The sequence below is a fragment of the Sapajus apella genome, unplaced genomic scaffold (genome assembly GCF_009761245.1).
Source record: "Sapajus apella isolate SASKATOON/1434 unplaced genomic scaffold, GSC_monkey_1.0 scaffold106, whole genome shotgun sequence".
Lineage (NCBI taxonomy): Eukaryota > Metazoa > Chordata > Mammalia > Primates > Cebidae > Sapajus > Sapajus apella.
In genome coordinates, this window is record NW_022437046.1 from 641,220 (window position 1) to 659,976 (window position 18,757).

General features: G+C 49.0%; 2 protein-coding genes across 4 annotated transcripts in view; one reads left to right on the top strand and one right to left on the bottom strand.

Annotated features, from left to right (window-relative positions):
* Nucleotides 1-10,331: 10,331 nt before the first annotated feature.
* Nucleotides 10,332-18,757, top strand: part of RHOG (ras homolog family member G) — a 16,001-nt gene continuing 7,575 nt past the window's right edge. Inside the window, exons 1-2 of one of the 3 annotated variants that reach the window (XM_032258916.1) lie at nucleotides 10,351-10,481; nucleotides 11,145-11,225. The gene's annotated coding sequence lies outside the window, so the exon portion shown is untranslated. Of the gene's footprint in view, nucleotides 10,482-10,653; nucleotides 10,803-11,144; nucleotides 11,226-18,757 lie in introns of those variants that run through there. The other 2 variants (XM_032258915.1, XM_032258917.1) reach the window with 2 other exon arrangements.
* PGAP2 (post-GPI attachment to proteins 2) overlaps nucleotides 15,863-18,757 on the bottom strand; it is a 41,021-nt gene continuing 38,126 nt past the window's right edge. The window contains exon 7 of the transcript XR_004262912.1: nucleotides 15,863-15,989. The gene's annotated coding sequence lies outside the window, so the exon portion shown is untranslated. The remainder of the gene's footprint in view (nucleotides 15,990-18,757) is intronic.

Here is an 18,757-nt window from a genome sequence, read left to right on the forward strand (position 1 = left end):
TGTTACCCAGGCTGGAGTGCAATGGCGTGATCTCAGCTCACTGCAACCTCCGCCTCCTGGGTTCAGGCAATTCTCCTGCCTCAACCTCCTGAGTAGCTGGGATTACAGGCACGCGCCACCATGCCTAATGTTTTGTATTTTTAGTAGAGACGGGGTTTCACCATGTTGATCAGGATGGTCTCGATCTCTTGACCTCATGATCCACCCGCCTTGGCCTCCCAAAGTGCTGGGATTACAGGCTTGAGCCACTGCACCCGGCAGGGGTGGCCCACACCCGTAGTCCCTGTTTTTTTTGAGGCTGAGTCTTGCTCTGTTGCCCAGGCTGGAGTGTAGTGGTATGATCTCAGCTCACCGCAACCTCCTCCTCCCAGGTTCAAGCAATTCTCCTGCCTCAGCCTCTCGAGTAGCTGGGACTACAGGTGTGTGCCACCATGCCCAGCTAATTTTTCTATGTTTAGTTGAGATGGGGTTTCATTATGTTGGCCAGGCTGGTCTGGAACTCCTGACCTTGTGACCCACCTGCCTTGGCCTCCCAAAGTGCTGGGATTATAGGCATGAGACACTGCGCCTGGCCTTTTTTTTTTTTTTTTTTTTTTTTTGAGACAGGGTCTTTCTCTGTTACCCAGGCTGGAGTGCAATGGTATGATCATGGCTCACTGCAGCCTCAACCTCCTGGGCTCAAGTGAGTTGTTTTTTTTTTTAATTGGAATATTTTTTGTATTTATTTATTTTTGGAGACAGGTTATCTCTCTGTTGCCCAGGCTAAAGGGCAGTGGTGCAATCATAGTTCACTGCAGCTTTGAACTCCTGGGCTCAAGCGATCCTCCCACCTCAGTCTCCCAAGTAGCTGCAACTACAGGCACATGCCACCATGCACAACTGAATTATGATTATTTAATAAGTATACATCTTCCATGTTAGCCTCTGAGCTCATCAAGGGTTGCATTTTATTCATCTTTATATTTTCACAGGCTAGGTTGCCCATTACGTAGCTGGTACTCAATAAACGTATTGCTAAGTGAATAAATTAATGATGTGTGTAGTGTACAGCAGGCTAACTGTCCTTTCTCCACACCACAGGGTTTCTGGTTACCAATAGCTTTCATTTAGATAATGAGCAAGGCTTTGCTAGAAATAATAATTGAGAGTCCAAAATCTGCTCAGAAAAGTTTAGGAATCCCCTAGTATGTGTTGCATTATTAGTAGCGCTCCCTGGCGTCCAAATATAAAAAATATAGCTATCACTGAGAAATTGCCCAAAGTCTGGCTGGGTAGAGAATGAGGAGAGATCTTAGCTTCTAGCAACAACTTTTCGTAGGCTAGTTTCACACACACAATCATCTCCTCATCCAGAGTCATTTCTAGAATTTTGCTTGCAATGTTCATTCATTCACGTAACACCTACTGAGCACCTATTTGTAACAACTTAGTTCCTACTCTCAAAGAGCTCCATTTTTACAGGAAAAAAAATGGAGAGAGAGAGACAGAGAGAGGGTGTGTGTGTGTGTGTGTGTGTGTGTGTGTGTGTGTGTGTAGATAATTAGTACACGTTAATATGTCTCAAGAGGGATTGGTACAGGAATAGCTGAGGGAGCACAGAGGAAGGACAAGTAACAGCCTAAAGCAGTCAGGAAGGCTTTGCACAGTCACAGATTGGGGGTGTGTGGGTGGATATGTGGGGTTCTGGAATCAGACTGCCTAGATTCACATCCAAGCAATGCTGTGTGACTCTGGGCCAGTTACTCAATCTCTCTGCCCTCCGATTCCTCCATCTGAAAAAAGGAGGATTCTGTAAGGCTTAGATGAGTTAATATGTGTAAACAATTAGAACAGTGCTTCACATAGAATAACGTAGTCAACAAATGTTGGCTCTTAGTATTCTACAAGGAAATTCAGAGCCATTAAAGAATCACACCAAGATCAGGTATCTGTGATTTGCAGAAATTATTCTGGGAATAGTGTTGAGAAAGGATTGGAGAAGGTAGAAGCTGGAGGCAAGTGACATGGTCTGACAGACATGTGCTGAAAACCCAGCTCACTTTCATATTAGCTGTGTGACCTCGGGCAAGACCTGAAGTCTAATTTGGGCAATAATGATGGGAATAGAAAAGGAATCAGATTTGAGAACTATTTGGTGATTAAATAGATAACGAGGTGAAGAGGCAAGACAGATAAAGGTTAAATAATAGCTATGCTTTAGAAGGTACTATTGTGTGCCAGGTATTATGCTAAACATGCTACATTCAATCATTCATTCAACCAATATTTACTGAGCAAAGTATTGTATACCAGGCACTGTTCTAGGCACTAGGAATATAGCACTAAATCAAATAAGCAACTTCTTGCCCTCATGGAGCTTACATGTTATCTCATATAATGAATATCCACAGCAACCCTGATGTGTAACACAATTTAGATTCATCTTACAAAAGGAAATTAAAACTGACATGTTCAATTTTCCTATCTGTGAGTATTATTTTTTTTTTAAGGCAGAATCTCACTCTGTTGCCCAAACTGGAGTGAAGTGGCATGATCTTGGTTCACTGCAACCTCCTCCTCCCTGGTTCGAGCAATTCTCCTGCCTCAGCCTCCCAAGTAGCTGGTATTACAGGCACACACCACCATGCCCGGCTAATTTTTCTTTTCTTTTTTTTTTTTTTTTTTTTGGTAGAGATGGGGTTTCACCATATTGGTCAGGCTGGTCTTGAACTTCTGACCTCAGATGATCCACCGTCCTTGATATCCCACAGTGCTGGGATTACACATGCCACCATGCCCGGGCTATCCTATATTCTTATCTGTAAAATGGAAATAATATTACCTGCCTTATAGGGTTGTTAATATTTATTGAGTTAATACATGTAAAGCATATGTAAAACATATCTAAGTTGTTTTCCTAAGTTATTATTCAGCAACGTGTCCAGGATCACACAGCAAGTAGATGGCAAAGATGAGAACTGAGGAAGAAGGGAGGCAACAGGGAATCCCAAATCAATTGGGCATCTATAGTTGGGTTGCTCTTAGAATACCAGGACTGAGGAAGGAGAACTTTCCCAGGGGGGGATTATGCCAGATGATGTGGGTGCTACCACTTGGCTTGGAAAATCTCAAAGATGCAAAGGTGTCCTGGAGGCCAACAGGACAACTATTGTTCTGCCTGCCTAAGAGAAGGGGCCCTCTTGGAAGACAGGCTATTGTCCCCTCTCCCTTCATCCATTTAGCTCCTTGAGGGAGTCAAGAATAAAAGATTGGCCAGGAGCAGTGGCTCACACCTGTAATCCCAGCACTTTAGGAGGCCAAGGCAGGCAGATCACTTGAGGTCAGGAGTTCGAGACCAGCCTGGCCAATATGGTGACCCCCATCTCTACTAAAAATACAAAAATTAGCAATCGCCTGTACTCCCAGCTACTCAGGAGGCTGAGGCAGGAGAATGGCTTGAATCTGGAAGGTGGAGGTTGCAGTGAGCCAAGATCACACCACTGCATTACAGCCTGGGCGACAAAGTGAGACTCCATCTCAAAAACAAACAAACAAACAAACAAAAAAGATCAGAGGATGTGACTCTAGAACTTTGTTTAATTTGTTACCTCTTTCTAGTTCTTTCTGCTATCTCCTGTTTGGTGGATCAAAGCCCATAAAATGGAATATTGGGCTTGTCTTTGGGGATAGCAATAAAGAGGAGTAACGAAGAGGAAGCCAGCTGCTTCCTCTTTACATTACAGGTTCATGCCTATGATACCAGCACTTTGGAAGGCCAAGGCGGGTGGATCATTTGAGGTTAGGAGTTCAAGACCAGCCTTGCCATTATGGTGAAACCCTATCTCTACTAAACTTACAAAATATTAGCCATGTTTGATGGCAGGTGACTGTAATCCCAGCTACTCACGAGGTTGAGGTGAGAGGATCATTAGAACCCAGGAGACGGAGGCTGCAGTGAGCTGAGAACATGCCATTGCACTCCGACCTGGGCAACAGGGCAAAACTCCAACTCAAAAGAAAAAAAATGGGGAGTGCTGGGCATGGTGGCTCACGCCTGTAATCCCAGCAGTTTGGGAAGCCAAGACGGGTGTATCACCTGAGGTCGGGAGTTCAAGACCAGCCTGACCAACATGGAGAAACCCCATCTCTACTAAAAATACAAAATTAGCTGGGCTTGGTGGCAGGTGCCTGTCATCCCAGCTACCCGGGAGGCTGAAGCAGGAGAATCACTTGAACCCGGGATGTGGAGGTTGCGGTGAGCTGAGATCGTGCCATTGCACTCCAGCCTGGGCAACAAGAGCAAAACTCCGTCTCAAAAAAAAAAGGCCACATGTGGTGGCTCATGCCTGTAATCCCAGCACTTTGGGAGGCCCAGGTGGGTGGATTACCTGAGGTCAGGAGTTTGAGACCAGCCTGGGCCAACATGGTGAAATCCTGTCTCTACTAAAAGTACAAAAAATTAGCTGGGCATGGTGGTGCATGCCTGTAATTCCAGCTACTCAGGAGGCTGAGGGAGGAGAATTGCTTGAACCAGGAGGTGGAGGTTGTAGTGAGCCAAGATCATGCCACTGCACTCCAGCCTGGGCGACTCTGTCTCAAAAAAACAAAGAGTAATGAAGAGGCAACTGTGTTCTACTCTTGAGGCAGGCAGAGAGAGGGAAGACCAATGGATCAAGAGGAGCTCCAAGAAGGCTGAGTCCCTGGAGCCACAGCAGAGGCAAAGGAGAATTCAGATTTAAGGGTAGCCTAAGAGGCTGGAACTGGGGCTGAGCCAAGACCCCTGTGGATCACTGGTGAGCTCTAGGAACCGGAGTTCAGTGAGGAATAGGCTGGGAAGGCCCTTTTGGAATTCTCGGGCACTGGTGAGATCAGTTCAGGATCAGTTCAGGGTCTTTCTCTTCTCACTCTCTGTCTCCTCCCTTCTCTTTCAGGGAAACTAGTCAGCTTTAGCATTTTGACATTGAGAAAGAGGAAAGAATTAACCAAGGGGGGAAACCTGAAAACATCAAGGAAGTGTAGAGAAATTAACTAACGTTTATTTGCTGTACCCTAGGGCAATTTACTAGGGCATGCATTATGTCATTTAATCCTCACAATCTCATGCAGCACTTGCCAGTTCCATTTTATTGTTTTGTATTTGTTTGTTTTTAGAGACAGGGTCTCAGTCTGTCACCCAGACTGGAGTGCAGTAACACAATCATAGCCCTCTGCAACCTCAAACACCTAGGCTCAAGTGATCCTCCCACCTCAGCCTAGCAAGTAGCTGGGACTGTAGGCATGTGCCACCATGCCCAGCTAATTTGTGTTTGTGTGTGTGGATATGGGGTGTTGCTATGATTGCCTGGGCTCAAGTGATTGTCCCACCTTGGCCTCCCAAAGGGCTAGGAATACAGGCATGAGCCACCATGCCCAGCCATTCCCATTTTAAAATGAAACTAGGACTGAGAAGTTGGCTCTGTTACATCATGTTCTTACAGCACTCTGTACTTTATTTTCTGGAGAAAGTATCTTGTTATGTTGACCAGGGTGGTCTGAAATTCTTGGGCTCAAGCAGTCTTCCTGTCTTCTCCCCCTGAATGATGGAACTGGAGACAAACACCACCATGCCCAGCAGCACTGTATAATTTTTTTTTTTTTTTTTAAAGATGGGGTTTCACCATGATGGCCAGGCTGGTCTTGAACTCCTCACCTCAGGTGATCCACCCAACTTGGCCTCCCAAAGTGCTAGGATTACAGGTGTAAGCCACCACGCCCGCCCTAGCACTCTATATATATATATTTTTTTTTTGAGACGGAGTTTCACTCACGTTACCCAGGCTGGAGTGCAATGGCGCGATCTCAGCTCACCGCAACCTCCGCCTCCTGGGTTCAGGCAATTCTCCTGCCTCAGCCTCCTGAGTAGCTGGGATTACAGGCACGCACCACCATGCCCAGCTAATTTTTTGTATTTTTGGTAGAGACAGGGTTTCACCATGTTAACCAGGATGGTCTCGATCTCTTGACCTCGTGATCCACCCGCCTCGGCCTCCCAAAGTGCTGGGATTACAGGCTTGAGCCACTGCGCCCGGCCGTACTCTATATTTTTATATGATTACCTGCTTAAGGTCTATCTCCCTTGCTAGTTATATCAGGGCAGCTTTCTATACTTCATCACTGGCATGTAACACTGTGTCTGGCACCAAGAAAATTTTTCAATAAATATGCATTGAATATTTATGCATATGGGAGATCTCATGTGACTAATCAAAGGCCATACTGTGTTACAACCATCCTGGTCTGTCTGTCTCCAAAACCTGTCTGTGATCTCTATTCTACCCCACCAAGTGCTTTCATGTTATCTCACTACTAAATGTCCAGGTTCAATGTCCTTGTAAGCATACATACACACCATCTATTAAGAACTCACCTATTCAGGGAAAGCATTCCTCCTCCTTCAAGAAGCCTTTACAGACAGCTCCACCTGTCCACCTGCTTCCCTTTCCTCTGGCCCTTCCTATGTCTGTGCCACAAAAATGTTTCCAAGTTATCTGAAGTCTGATTGTTCTACAGATATTAGTACTTTATTAAAGCGATTTAACTCTACGGATGTTTAGTGAAGGCAAATGTGTGCTCAGGCCTGCCTCTGCCAGGCCCAGAGGGTGGACACAGTAATGAATCAGACACAACCTCAAAAGACTTATAGTCAGTGGGGGAGACAGACATTAGGCACAGATGCAATTTACCAAAGCACAAAGCATGATGACCTAAATGGTATTAAAGAACTATGAGCAACATGCTGTATGCATAAACCTTAATTATTATTCTGAAGAGTGTATCACAGAAGATCAGAACTCAAAGATATCATCTAGTTCAACCTCTGTTTTCCAGTGGAAGAGTTTGAGACGCAGAGAAGGGTGGGGCCTAGCCTAAAATCTCAGCCTGCCTGGCTGAGCCAAGACAGACTTCAAGGTCTTTTTTTTTTTTTTAAGACAAAGTCTTGCTCTGTCAACAGGCTGGAGTGCAGTGGCACGATCTTGGCTCGCTGTAACCTGTGCCCCCCAGGTTCATGTGATTCTCCTGCCTCAGCCTCCCAAGTAGCTGGGATTACAGGCACACACCACCACACCCAGCTAATTCTTGTATTTTTAGTAGAGACAGGGTTTCACCATGTTGGCCAGGAGGGTCTCAATCGTCTGACCTCATGATCCACCCACCTCAGCTTCCCAAAGTGCTGGGATTATAGACATGAGCCACCATCCCCGGCCAGACTTCAAGGTCTTCTAAAACCCAGCCTTGGGTTCTTTCCTTCTCCTCTGCTAGCTTCATATGCAAAGCCCCATACCCCATCAGACCATGAGATCCTTGAGGCTGGGTCAGTTTCTCCCTAAACCAGTGCTAAGCAAGCCCAAGACACTTAGAGACTCAGGTAAATGCAGTCTGATCCCAGGCTGCCAATCCAGTCTTTTGATCTGCTGTGCCTAATGTGCTCCCTACTCTTACCACTATGTCCTTAAACTGATTTTCAAATATTTTTTGTAGGAAACTTAAAAAAAACTAAACTCTTTATCCAGAATACTAGTAAATAAATCAGATAAAAGCGAACTTTCTCTGGTTGAAGGGGATGGAGTCCACAGTTCTACTATTTTTTACTGCCCTGAAATTCTAGGAACACATATCGAAAACATTTGTACTGGAGCTGGATGTGGTGGTGTGTGCCTGTAGTCCTAGCTACTTGAAAGGCTGAGGTGGGAGGATGGCTTGAGCCCAGGAGTTCTAGGACAGCCTAGACAACATAGTGAGATTCCCATCTAAAAAACAACAACAAACAAACAAAAAAAAACTTTTGTTCTGGGACATAATTTTTAATGGCTTCATAGAAGCTGCTTCGGTGTATGGTCTTCCTCTGAATCCTGTCATTTATGAAGCTCACAATCCTTTCTTTATTCATGAAATGCCAAGCATCCCAATGTCAAGTGGTCCCAATGGAGTATGGATGGAAATGAGATTTTCCCCTTTTCCCTCCTGCTCTCATGTCCTCCACAGAGAGGAGTTTGTCCCAAGGGCTACAGGGACCAAACCAAGAGGAGGAAAGAGACCCAAACACTGCCTGGGAGGTCAGGGGAGGCTTTTAGAGAAGGATCTTGGAGAAGGAATTCATCCACACAATCATACACCAGCCCAAATCTATTAAAGCCTCTATTTTCGAGGGCAATACAAGTAGCCACCAGCTACACATGCTATTGACCACTTGAAATGTGTCCAGCCAAATTGAGATATACTGTAAGTATAAAATATACACCACAGTTCAAAGACTTGGTACCAGAAAAGAATGTAAAATATCCAGTTAATTTTTATTTTTTGTTTTTTTTTGACACATAGTCTTGCTCTGTCACTCAGGCTTGAGTGCAGTGGTGCAGTCTCAGCTCACTGCAACCTCCGCGTCCTGGGCTCAAGCGATTCTCCTGCCTCAGCCTCCCGAGTAGCTGGGATTACAGGCACGTGCCACCATGCCAGGCTAATTTTTCTATCTTTAGTAGAGATGAGGTTTCACCAGGTTGGTCAGTCTGGTCTTAAACTCCTGACCTTGTGATCCTGCCTATCTCGGCCTCCCAAAGTGCTGGAATTACAGGTGTGAGCCACCACACCCCGTCCCCAGTTAATTTTTATAACCAATAATTTTTACATTGATTACATGCTAAAAGATAGTATTTTGTTTATGTTGAACTAAGCCAAATATAGTTAAAATTAATTTCACTTCTTTTTACTTTTTTTGAAATGTCATTGCTAGACAGTTTTAAATTACTTATGTGGTTCATATTAAATTCCTTTTTTATAACATATAAGTAGGCCGGGCACAGTGGCTCATGCCTGTAATCCCAGCACTTTAGGAGGCCAAGGCGGCTGGATCACCTGAGATCAAGAGGACCTGGAAAGCTGAGGTTGCAGTGAGCCGAGATGGCGCCACTGCACTCTACTCCAGCCTGGGCAACAGAGCAAGACTCCATCTCAAAAAAAAAAAAAAAAAAAAAAGCCGGGCACAGTGCTTCATGCCTGTAATCCCAGCATCTTGGGTCTTCTACACCCTTTCTCATGTTATCTTTACAACTATGGGGTGAAAGATAATTATTCTATTTTACCAAAGACAGATTTGAGGCTTAGAAAGGTTAAATTATTTATTCCTGAAATCAATCCTCCTCTTTATTTGAAAAGCCTCTGGAAGACAGAGATCCTGTCTTTTTTTTTGAGATGGAGTTTTGCTTTTGTTGCCTAGGCTGGAGTGCAAAGGCAGGATCTTGGCTCACCGCAACCTCCACCTCCTGGGCTCAAGCGATTTTCCTGCCTCAGCCTCCTGAGTAGCTGGGATTACAGGCATTTACCACCACGCCCAGCTAATTTTGTATTTTTTAGTAGAGATGGGGTTTCTCCATGTTGATCAGGCTGGTCTTGAACCCCCGACCTCAGGTGATCCGCCCACCTCAGCTTCTCAAAGTGCTGGGATTAGGCGTGAGCCACCGCGCCCGTCCTGGGATCCTGTCTTAAACGCTGTTTTTCTTAACAGCACCTAGCACGGAGCTCTCCACGTGGTAGGCGCTTAGAACGTTTGTGCTGAAGGAAAGATACGGATTCTCAATCAAAGCTCCAAGCGCAAGGCCTGGGAGCTGAAGCACCAGAGGGCGCCCACGAGCCCACCCACCCGCGGGTCCCCAGGGCCCAAGCCGGACCTCAGGCCTGGGTGAGGCCCTTTGGCCCCAAGCAGCTGGGCGCCCCAGCAGAATAGGGACGAGGGGGGCCCCCACGTTCTCCGTCCGCCCCGCCCCCTACCCCCCACTCCAGGCCAGGCCACGCGGAGCTGCCGGGTCCCGGGTGCCGAACGACGACTAGACATCCTGTTTTTGGGGCCCGCGGCTCTGCCGGCGCCTCTGCTGATCTTTTCTTTCCCCTGGGTGCTGACGCCAGCTCCTCTTCCCCCCCGAGTCTCCCCACCCTCCCCAGGGGTCTGGGGCCTTCCCACTGCTGAATCACCACCACCCCGCACTCCCCCGGGGCTCAGGCAGGGGTGGGGACTGCCCCAGCCTCGGCCACCACTCGATCCCTAGGGTTGGCTGAAGGCACCAGGCCCAGGGCGCCTTTCTCAGCATCTTCCCGCGGAGGCTGGTGGGGCGGAACAGGGGGAAAGAGGACGAACGCCTAGCGCCTAGGGTAGGGCCTCCGCTGGGGTGGGGTGCCCAGGAGGAGGCGGAGAGACCTGACCTTGGGAGGCCTGACTTGCGGGCCATAGGGGCAGTGGGCTGTGTGGGGGAAAGTGGCGAGCCCGGGACTGGGTCGCGGGCGAGGCTGGGGGCGGGACGGGGCTGGAGAGGGGGAGACCGGCCCTCGGACTTCCTGGTTGGCCCCGCCCCGGCCCGCCCCCGCCCCGCCGGCCCGCCCCCCCCCACTTCCTCCGGCCTCCCGCTCTCACTTCCTTCTCGAGCCCGGAGCCGCCGCCGCCGCCCCCAGCTCCCCCGCCTCGGGGAGGGCACCAGGTGAGGCCCGGCCGGGGTTGGCGGTCAGGGGTCCGGGGGAGGGGAGCCTGGCCGGCCCAGGACTCGGCGCGGGCGCCGGCCCATGAGTTAGTTGGCGGAGGCCGCGGGCGGGAGCTTCTCGGCTCAGTCCAAGTAGGGCGGGCGCGGCCGGGCGGGGCGGGACGGGGCCACTGCGAGCCGGCGGAGGCTCGGCGAGGGTGGGTTCCCGGCGGTAGTGCCGCTTCTCGGGAGCAGAGAGGAACCTCGGAGGTCGGAGGGTCCCGGGTTCCGAGAGAAGTGCCTCTGAAGTGGAAAAGCTCAGATCTGGGAGATGGAACTCAGGTGGGGTGTCCTCAGAAGTTGGAGGGGTGTTGAGCAGTGCGTGAGGGGAGAGGGCTTCTGGGCTGGAGAAGGCGCGCCCTATGCTCCGGCAGTTGTGACATTTGTGGGGGTAAGAGGGGGCGGTGTCTGGGGCCTCCGAAGCTCTCTCCGTAAAGATCGATGCTAATCTAGACCCACAATCGGGCTGCAGCCCGAAGGCCCTCTGCACCCAGGAGTACCGGGGTTGGGGTGGGGGGAGCCCCGCCGACCCCAGTCGTTCTCTGTATATCTGTTTTCCTGAGTCCCAGCCTCACCTGGAGCCAAACAGTAGGTATTTAGTGAGCAAACATCTGTTGTTCCTAGCTGACCAGAGCCTGGCCTTGCTCTTTTGGGAGAAACTTGGGCTTCCCCTGTGACTGGAGGTGGAAGGACTCTCATTCAGAGGTACTGATAGTCTCTGACAAGTTTTTGTTGTGGCTTTTGGGGACGATTGAGAACCATCTCCTAGTTTTCCTCTTCATTCTTAGGCCCTAAATTATACACATGCTCCTACTGTCTTCCTCCACGCCTTCTGTAGTTTCTACCCACAAATCCGCCATCACTCTTCTCATTCCTTTCAGTCTCTTCCTCCAAACATAGACATACCTAGGCCTTGACCTCTCTTCACCTACCCTGCCCCGTGTTCATCTTGGTCCTCTGCGGCTGGCCCCATCCCATCCCTTCCCTTCCCAGCTCTGGAGCCCACACACATACACCCCCTTGCTTCTTCCATCACCCCTCATTGCTCTTGAACCCTCAGCCTGTCACCGCCTGTCTGTCCCCTTCCCTCCCACCCACTTAGCTCCAGCTTTGGGATCAGGATCTGTTGTAGAAGACTTAGTGAGTTTGACAGTCTTTTTGAACCTCCCTGTCTTTGAGAGGCAATCTGCAGCCTTCCAGTGAGAGATGAATTAAAGAGCTGGAAAACGTGTGTGTGTGTGTCTACATCTTTATCTCTTAGAGACAAAATAACTGCCCTCAGCCTTGAGAGGGCCCAGAGCAAGGGAAGCCAGCATAATGAAGGGAACCTGCAGTGAGTGAGGTTGTGGTTAGGCAGGAGGAAGCAGTCTGTAGCAGCCAGGGTAGGGTGACACAGGAATAAGACTGGTAAGAGAGGCCGTGGGAAATCAAAATCACCCTGACACCTGGTGTTTGACTAAGGGGACAGGCCTGGAACCTGGAAGATAGCCTGAAGTTCCCTGATTCCAGTAGTACCTACTAGTTCCAGCATCACCTGGTGGAAAGCATGGAACCAGCTGGGTGTGATGGAAATAAAGGGAGAAGGCAAAGGCAGGATTCTGGAAGAAAGACTATAGCTGGTCTAACTTCAGTCTTAACTTTTAGTTTTGAATTAAGAAGCAGGTGAGGCAAAGGTGGCTGCCCCTTCTTTCCTGCTGCCTTCCGGGGCCTGCCCAGGCTGTGTACCCACATGCCCTGGTCTGCATCAGGGCCTTAGTGACCAGGAAGTCCTCTAGAGGTCTACTGACTCCCCTGCCTTCAGGCATCCCTAATATTCCCATGTCACCTAGGACCCTATTCCTTCTCAGGAATTCCTCCCAGATTTAATTTCAGTCCATCCTGGCTATGGAAGCTCTTGTTGTTTCCACTGTAAAGCTCCTTCCTCAAGCTTTTGGGGTACATGCTGAGGATCTTGCTTCTCTCTACCTCCTCCAGTCATCTGTATTCATTTCTCTCCACTAGAAAAAAAGAGAAGTAGGCCGGGCACAGTGGCTCATGCCTGTAATCCCAGCACTTTGGGAGGCCGTGGCGGGTGGATCACCTGAGGTTGGGAGTTTGAGACCAGCCTGACCAACATGGAGAAATCCTGTCTGTACTAAAAATACAAAATTATCCGGGTGTGGTGGCACATGCCTATAATTCCAGCTACGCAGGAGGCTGAGGCAGGAGAATCTCATGAACCTGGGAGGAGGAGGTTGCAGTGAGCCGAGATCGCGCCATTTCACTCTAGCCTGGGCAACAAGAGTGAAACTCTGTGTCAAAAAAAAAAAAAAAAAAGGAAAAAAGAGAAGTAGAGGGGAGCAAGTGCTATAGCTAAATTTAAGGGCTCTCCTCGTTCCCCATTCTGTCATCTTCCCATGTCACAGTCGTCCCTCTCTCATGAAGTGCTCCTTTTTTCAGTCCTGCCCTTCCATCCACCTGTCTTTCCTCTCATTTCTTGAAGGTACAGAAGTTTGGCTCCATGAAAAAATCCCAGGGACCTACATTAAAAAGCCCAGTTCAGGGAAGGAGGTATATACAAGGCACTTGCCCAGCATCACAGCTGGCAAACCAGTACTTATTTTAGTATTCTGCATAACTGAGCAAACCCACAGGGCTCTGATGGTAAATACAAAATGGGTGAGACAGGGATTCTCCCAAGCGAGATCTGGCCCCATTGGAAGTTTGAGCTAATTGCAAGAAAGGCATCATTGGAAAAAATGTGACCAGGGCAGGAGAGATCTTAATGGGAAAATATTGGGGGGTGAAGGGAGGTGGCAGTTTAAAACGTAGGAGGCTGCTGCTGAGGTCTTGGCTAAACAAGTATGGTCAAGGTTGTGACGTGAAGAAGGAGGCTTAGGCCCACACTGAAGACCCCTCTTTTTTTTTTTTTAAACAGAGTCTAGCTCTGTTTCCAGGCTAGACTGCAATGGCACAATCTCGGCTCACTGCAGCCTCCGCCTCCAGGGTTCAAGTGATTCTCCTGTCTCAGCTTTCAAGTAGCTGGGATTACAGGCACGCGCCCACCACACCCAGCTAATTTTTGTATTTTTAGTAGAGATGGGGTCTCACCATGTTGGCCAGGATGATCTCGATCTCCTGACCTCATGATCCACCCACCTTGGCCTCCCAAAGTGCTGGGATTATAGGCATGAACCACCGTGCCTGGCCAAGACTCCTCCTATATAGTGTAGACCCATTAGCGGTGAGGTCAGTAGGGGTCGGTGAGAAGAGCTAAGGAGGGAAACCAAAGACAAAGCCTGGGCCACCTCCCCAGATCAGACTGGTTTTCCTGTCCAGGGTCCAGCTTCCTCTTTTGTCCTCATCTCATATGGGGGAAGGGTATCTCTCCAGGAGCTAGAGGCCAGAGGAGGAGCTTCTCAGCTAGGGCACTGCCAGAGTGGCTGGTTGTTGAGTAATGTCAGTGCTAAATCATGAATGCACCAGGATAAGCTAGGCATGAGGGCCTGGGAACTTGGAAGCAAAAAAGGCCCAGATGTAAGTCAACCCAACCCCTTTAGACCATTTCCTGAAGGAATAAACTGTGGTAGAGTTGTCCTGAATGAGGTCAAAGGTTGGTGCATTCTCAGGCCAGAGTTAGAATCCTCACCTTCTCGAACTTGTATAAAGATGGAGGTTAGAAGACCTGGATCCTTGTCCTAGATTTGCTACTAACTCTGTATAATCCTGGTCAGCATGGTTTCTCCTGGCTCTATTTCAGCATTAAGGAGTTGCGTATCAGTACCTCCAAAAGAGACAATGAACATAATGGCTCTGACTCTTCCTCCCCCTAGAGGTTCCTCATAGCAGTGCCCCTCACCCTGGCCCTCGTGTCTTACCAGCCTCAATTCGACAGGCCTTGGTAGTCTCTATGTATCTGTCCAGGGATAGAACTGTGGCTCTTTCCCCAAGCAAAAGGATTCTTAGAGGTTGAGAGATAAGAAGTCAGACAGTGTTGGGGATTTTGCTGGGGGCAGTAAGATGGGGGAGTACCCTGTCTCCTGCTCCAGCTCTGCCTCACTGACAGTGGAAAATAGATGCCGGAGTTTCCTCCCTGATGTTATTTTCCCTTGTGGAAACCCCCTTAGGCCTTGGGCGGGGCCAAAGAGACTGGGCAGCTCTGTGTCTCTCTGGGTATTTTCAGGTGGGGGTGGCAGGATTGGGAGGATGGCACTTCTGTACAACTTCATGTGAAATTTGCAAAGGCAAAGGAAGTGCCACTTCACAGGCCTTTGGTGGGGCCCAGGGACTGCTGAGCTGCTGCTAGGCGTGGAGGAGGAAGCCAGTGTGCAGCCTTCCTCTGTGCTGCGTGGTGGGGGAGGGGGCAGCTTCCTTGGCTCCCCCAGCCAGAGCTGTCCTGGTCCTGAGGCTCACCTTTTATGGAACACTTGGGGTGCTGGGACAGCGAGGGAAGAAGGTTGGGAACTAGAACTTAGTGAAAGGGTCCTAGACGTCCCAGCCTTCCCAGCTACCACTTTCTCATTTCCTAGTGGGTGGCATCAACTCTCCTCTTTCCCTATCTGCTGCAGTGTAGGATCCTCTCCAGGGGCTGAAGGATTGAAGGATGGAGAATATTAAGAGGTGGAGAGTCTTTCAGCATGGAGATATATATATATATATATATTTTTTTTTTTTTTTTTTTTTAGACGGAGTCTCACTCTGTTTCCCAGGCTGGAATGCAATGGCGTGATCTCTGCTCACTGCAACCTTTGCCTCCCAGGCCCAAGTGATTCTTTTGCCTCAGCCTCCCGAATAGCTGGGATTACAGGCGCCCACCACCACACCTGGTTAATTTTTGTATTTTTAGTAGAGACAGGGTTTCACTATGTTGACCAGGCTGTTTTGAACTCCTGATCTCAAGTGATCCTCCCGCCTCGGCCTCCCAAAGTGCTAGGATTACAGGCATTAGCCACCGTGCCTGGTGGGTTTTTTTTTTAAGGTTGGTAACTGGACTCTCTTGGGTTCTTCCGTGCTGATGGGGAGAAAGGGAAGAAAGAGACTCAGCCCTTGGCCTGGTCCCAGCCCCACACTGACCTCATGTCTCCCCCAGCTTCCTCCTCCCAGCCCAGCTGCAGCCAGCTGCAGCCCCTTTGAGCCTCTTTATATCACCTCTCCCCTATTCCTCCCTTCAAAAGAAACAAACTTGCAGAGCTTTGGAAGTCTTTCCAACAGTGCCCCTCCCCTTGCCTTGTCTTTGACCAAGGGTCCTCGGATATTCCCAGTCTGTAGCCTGTCAGGACCACTTTTCCTTCCCGTCTTCTTCATCATCTCTGCGCTAGCTCTGCCAGCTTCACCTCTCACCCTTCCAGTTGAAGACAGAACAGTAACAGTATAGCTTATGTGTTTATTACCCCAACTTTGAGGTCTTCAGGGTGAATGAGGAAGAAGTTGGTTACTTTTGTCTTGTGTCTTCCAGTCATAGAGGTTCTTCCTTGTTCCCAGCCTCAGAGTCTGTGGATTGATAGGGGAAGAGGGGTATGTCATTCTACAGCTTTTGCTCAGCCCTTCACTGGGCTTCTGGAAATAAACAGAAAGTCAGACCACCCTCCCCCTGAAGCATCCAATTAGTTCAGCACAATGAACAGTACAGTCAGTGCTGGAAAAGGTAAGGCAGGAGAGGTAAGTCCTGGAGAAGCCGGGTAACAGTACTGGGCCTGAAGGACAGGAAGGATTGGAAGTGGGTGAGTCGCATTCCAGGAAGAGGAACTCCCATATGCAAAGACATGATTGCATCGAGTTCATTCAGGTATTTATTGACATCTACTACATGCTGTGTTCAGCTTAGGGTGCTCAGCAAGGTCCAGTCAACCAGGACCTTGCCCTCTAGACACTCACAGTCTAATAATGAGATAAGATGCAGATCAGCCTCTTTGTGCCTGTGAGAGAGAGAGAGGGACCAGACTTTGGATAAGATAAGTCACTTCTGACTTGGATAATTTATACTTTCGGCCGGGCGCGGTGGCTCACGCCTGTAATCCCAGCACTTTGAGAGACCGAGGCGGGTGGATCACGAGGTCAAGAGATCGAGACCATCCTGGTCAGCATGGTGAAACCCCGTCTCTACTAAAAATACAAAAATTCAGCTGGGCATGGTGGCATGTGCCTGTAATCCCAGCTACTCAGGAGGCTGAGGCAGGAGAATTGCCTGAACCCAGGAGGCGGAGGTTGCGGTGAGCCAAGATCGCGCCATTGCACTCCAGCCTGGGTAACAAGAGCGAAACTCCGTCTAAAAAAAAAAAAAAAAAATTTATACTTTCCCAGGGGAGGCGGCATGGTGCATGGCTCCATATTACTACTTGGTATATTTTAGGGAAGAGAACGTGGAGGTCCCTCTGTAGAGGATCAGGATTGGAATGGCCAGAGATGGATTATAGTTATAATGAGGTTCAGGGAGCGCTGCAGAAAGGAAGTCCCATGTTACGGAGGCAGGTAATAGAAGGCTGCTTCCATGTTAGGGAGGCACGTTATATAAATTCCCATCACCTCCGCACACCTTTTTTTTTTTTGAGGTAGAGTCTTGCTCTGTTACCCAGGCTGGAGTCCAATGGCAAAATCTCGGCTCACTGCAGCCTCTACCTCCCAGGTTCAAGTGATTCTCCTGCCCAGCCTCCTGAGTAGCTGGGATTACAGGTGTGTGCCATCATGCCCAGCTAATTTTTGTATTTTTAGTAGAAATAGGGTTTCACCATGTTGGTCAGGCTAGTCTTGAACTCCTGACCTTATGATCCGCCTGCCTTGTCCTCCCAAAGTGCTGGGATTACAGGTGTGAGCCACCATTGCTAGGCCTTGCCTATCTCTTAAGAGCCCATTCCTCCCCTCCCCCATTCACAGTTGGGACACTTCCCCTGCTATAACGGCCACAGAGATCTGGCAATCGGGCTGCTTCCTTTCCCTCCCCTGTTCTGGGCCTGCGTGGGCCACACCCTAAGACCAGTCCCCACTGGGTGCAAGTTGGGCTCCAGGGACCCCTCCCCATTAACTGTACTATAGGCTATACTCCCTGGCAGAACCAGGTCAAGCTGGTACTGGGAAGAGAGATTTTTGCCTATTCAGGCTTAGCTTTTGCCTGTCATTGCTGTCCAATAAGATTCAGCAATGCAGTGTTGTCTGTGAGGGGGTGGGCAGGGAGTGTCTGATACTGGGCTTCAGAGGGGTCTATCCAGATCTCAGTAATGGGGGCCGGTGCAAGCAGACCAAAAGGCCATGGTTGTACAGTCCTGTGTGCCTAGCCCTATACTTGAGTTTTTTTGTCATTTAGTCCAGAGAAGCCAAGTCTTCAGTCCTGAAGGGCATCCACAGCTGGGAAACTTACGTATGGCTGTTGGAAAAGGAGAATCACAGAGAGCCAAAGCAGGGTTAAAAGGGGTGGCCATGGGTGCAGTGGCTCATGCCTGTAATCCCAGCACTTTGGGAGGCCAAGGCAGGTGGATCACTTGAGGCCAGGTATTTGAGACCAGCCTGGCCAACATGGTGAAACCCCGTCTCTACTAAAAACACAAAAATTAGTTGGGTATGGTGGCACACACCTGTAATCCCAGCTACTTGGGAGGCTGAGACAGGAGAATCACTTGAACCTGGGAGAAGGGAGAGGGAATGGCAGCAGAGGGAAAAACAAGAGTAAAAGTTCAGAGGCAAGAATGATCCTGGCTTGTTTGCAGAGGACACTGAAAATATCCCTCTGTAACAGGAACTGGGAACTCATACTTGCAAAATACCTACATTGTGCACATATTATACATTAATGTACTCAGTCCTTGTAGTAACAGTGCTATGTGGTAGGCACCATATGTTGCCGCCACATTTGAAAGACAAGGAAATTGAAGCTTAGAAAGGCAAATCATCATAAACTCAGGGTCACACAGCTGGTAAGAGGTAGAACTAGGATTCAAACCCAAATCTATATGACTTTTATACCCCTGGCCAGGCACAGTAGCTCATTCCTGTAATCCCAGCACTTTGGGAGGCTGAGGCGGCCAGATCTTGAGGTCAAGAGATGGAGACCATCCTGGCCAACATGGTGAAACTGCCACCGCATCTCTAACAATACAGAAATTAGCTGGGCATGGTGATGTAGTTCCAGCTACTTGGGAGGCTGAGGCAGGAGAATCACTTGAACCAGGGAGGCGGAGATTGCAATGAGCCAAGATCAAGCCACTGCACTCCAGCCTGGCGACAGATCGAGACTCCATCTCAAAAAAAAAAAAAAAAAAAAAAAAAAA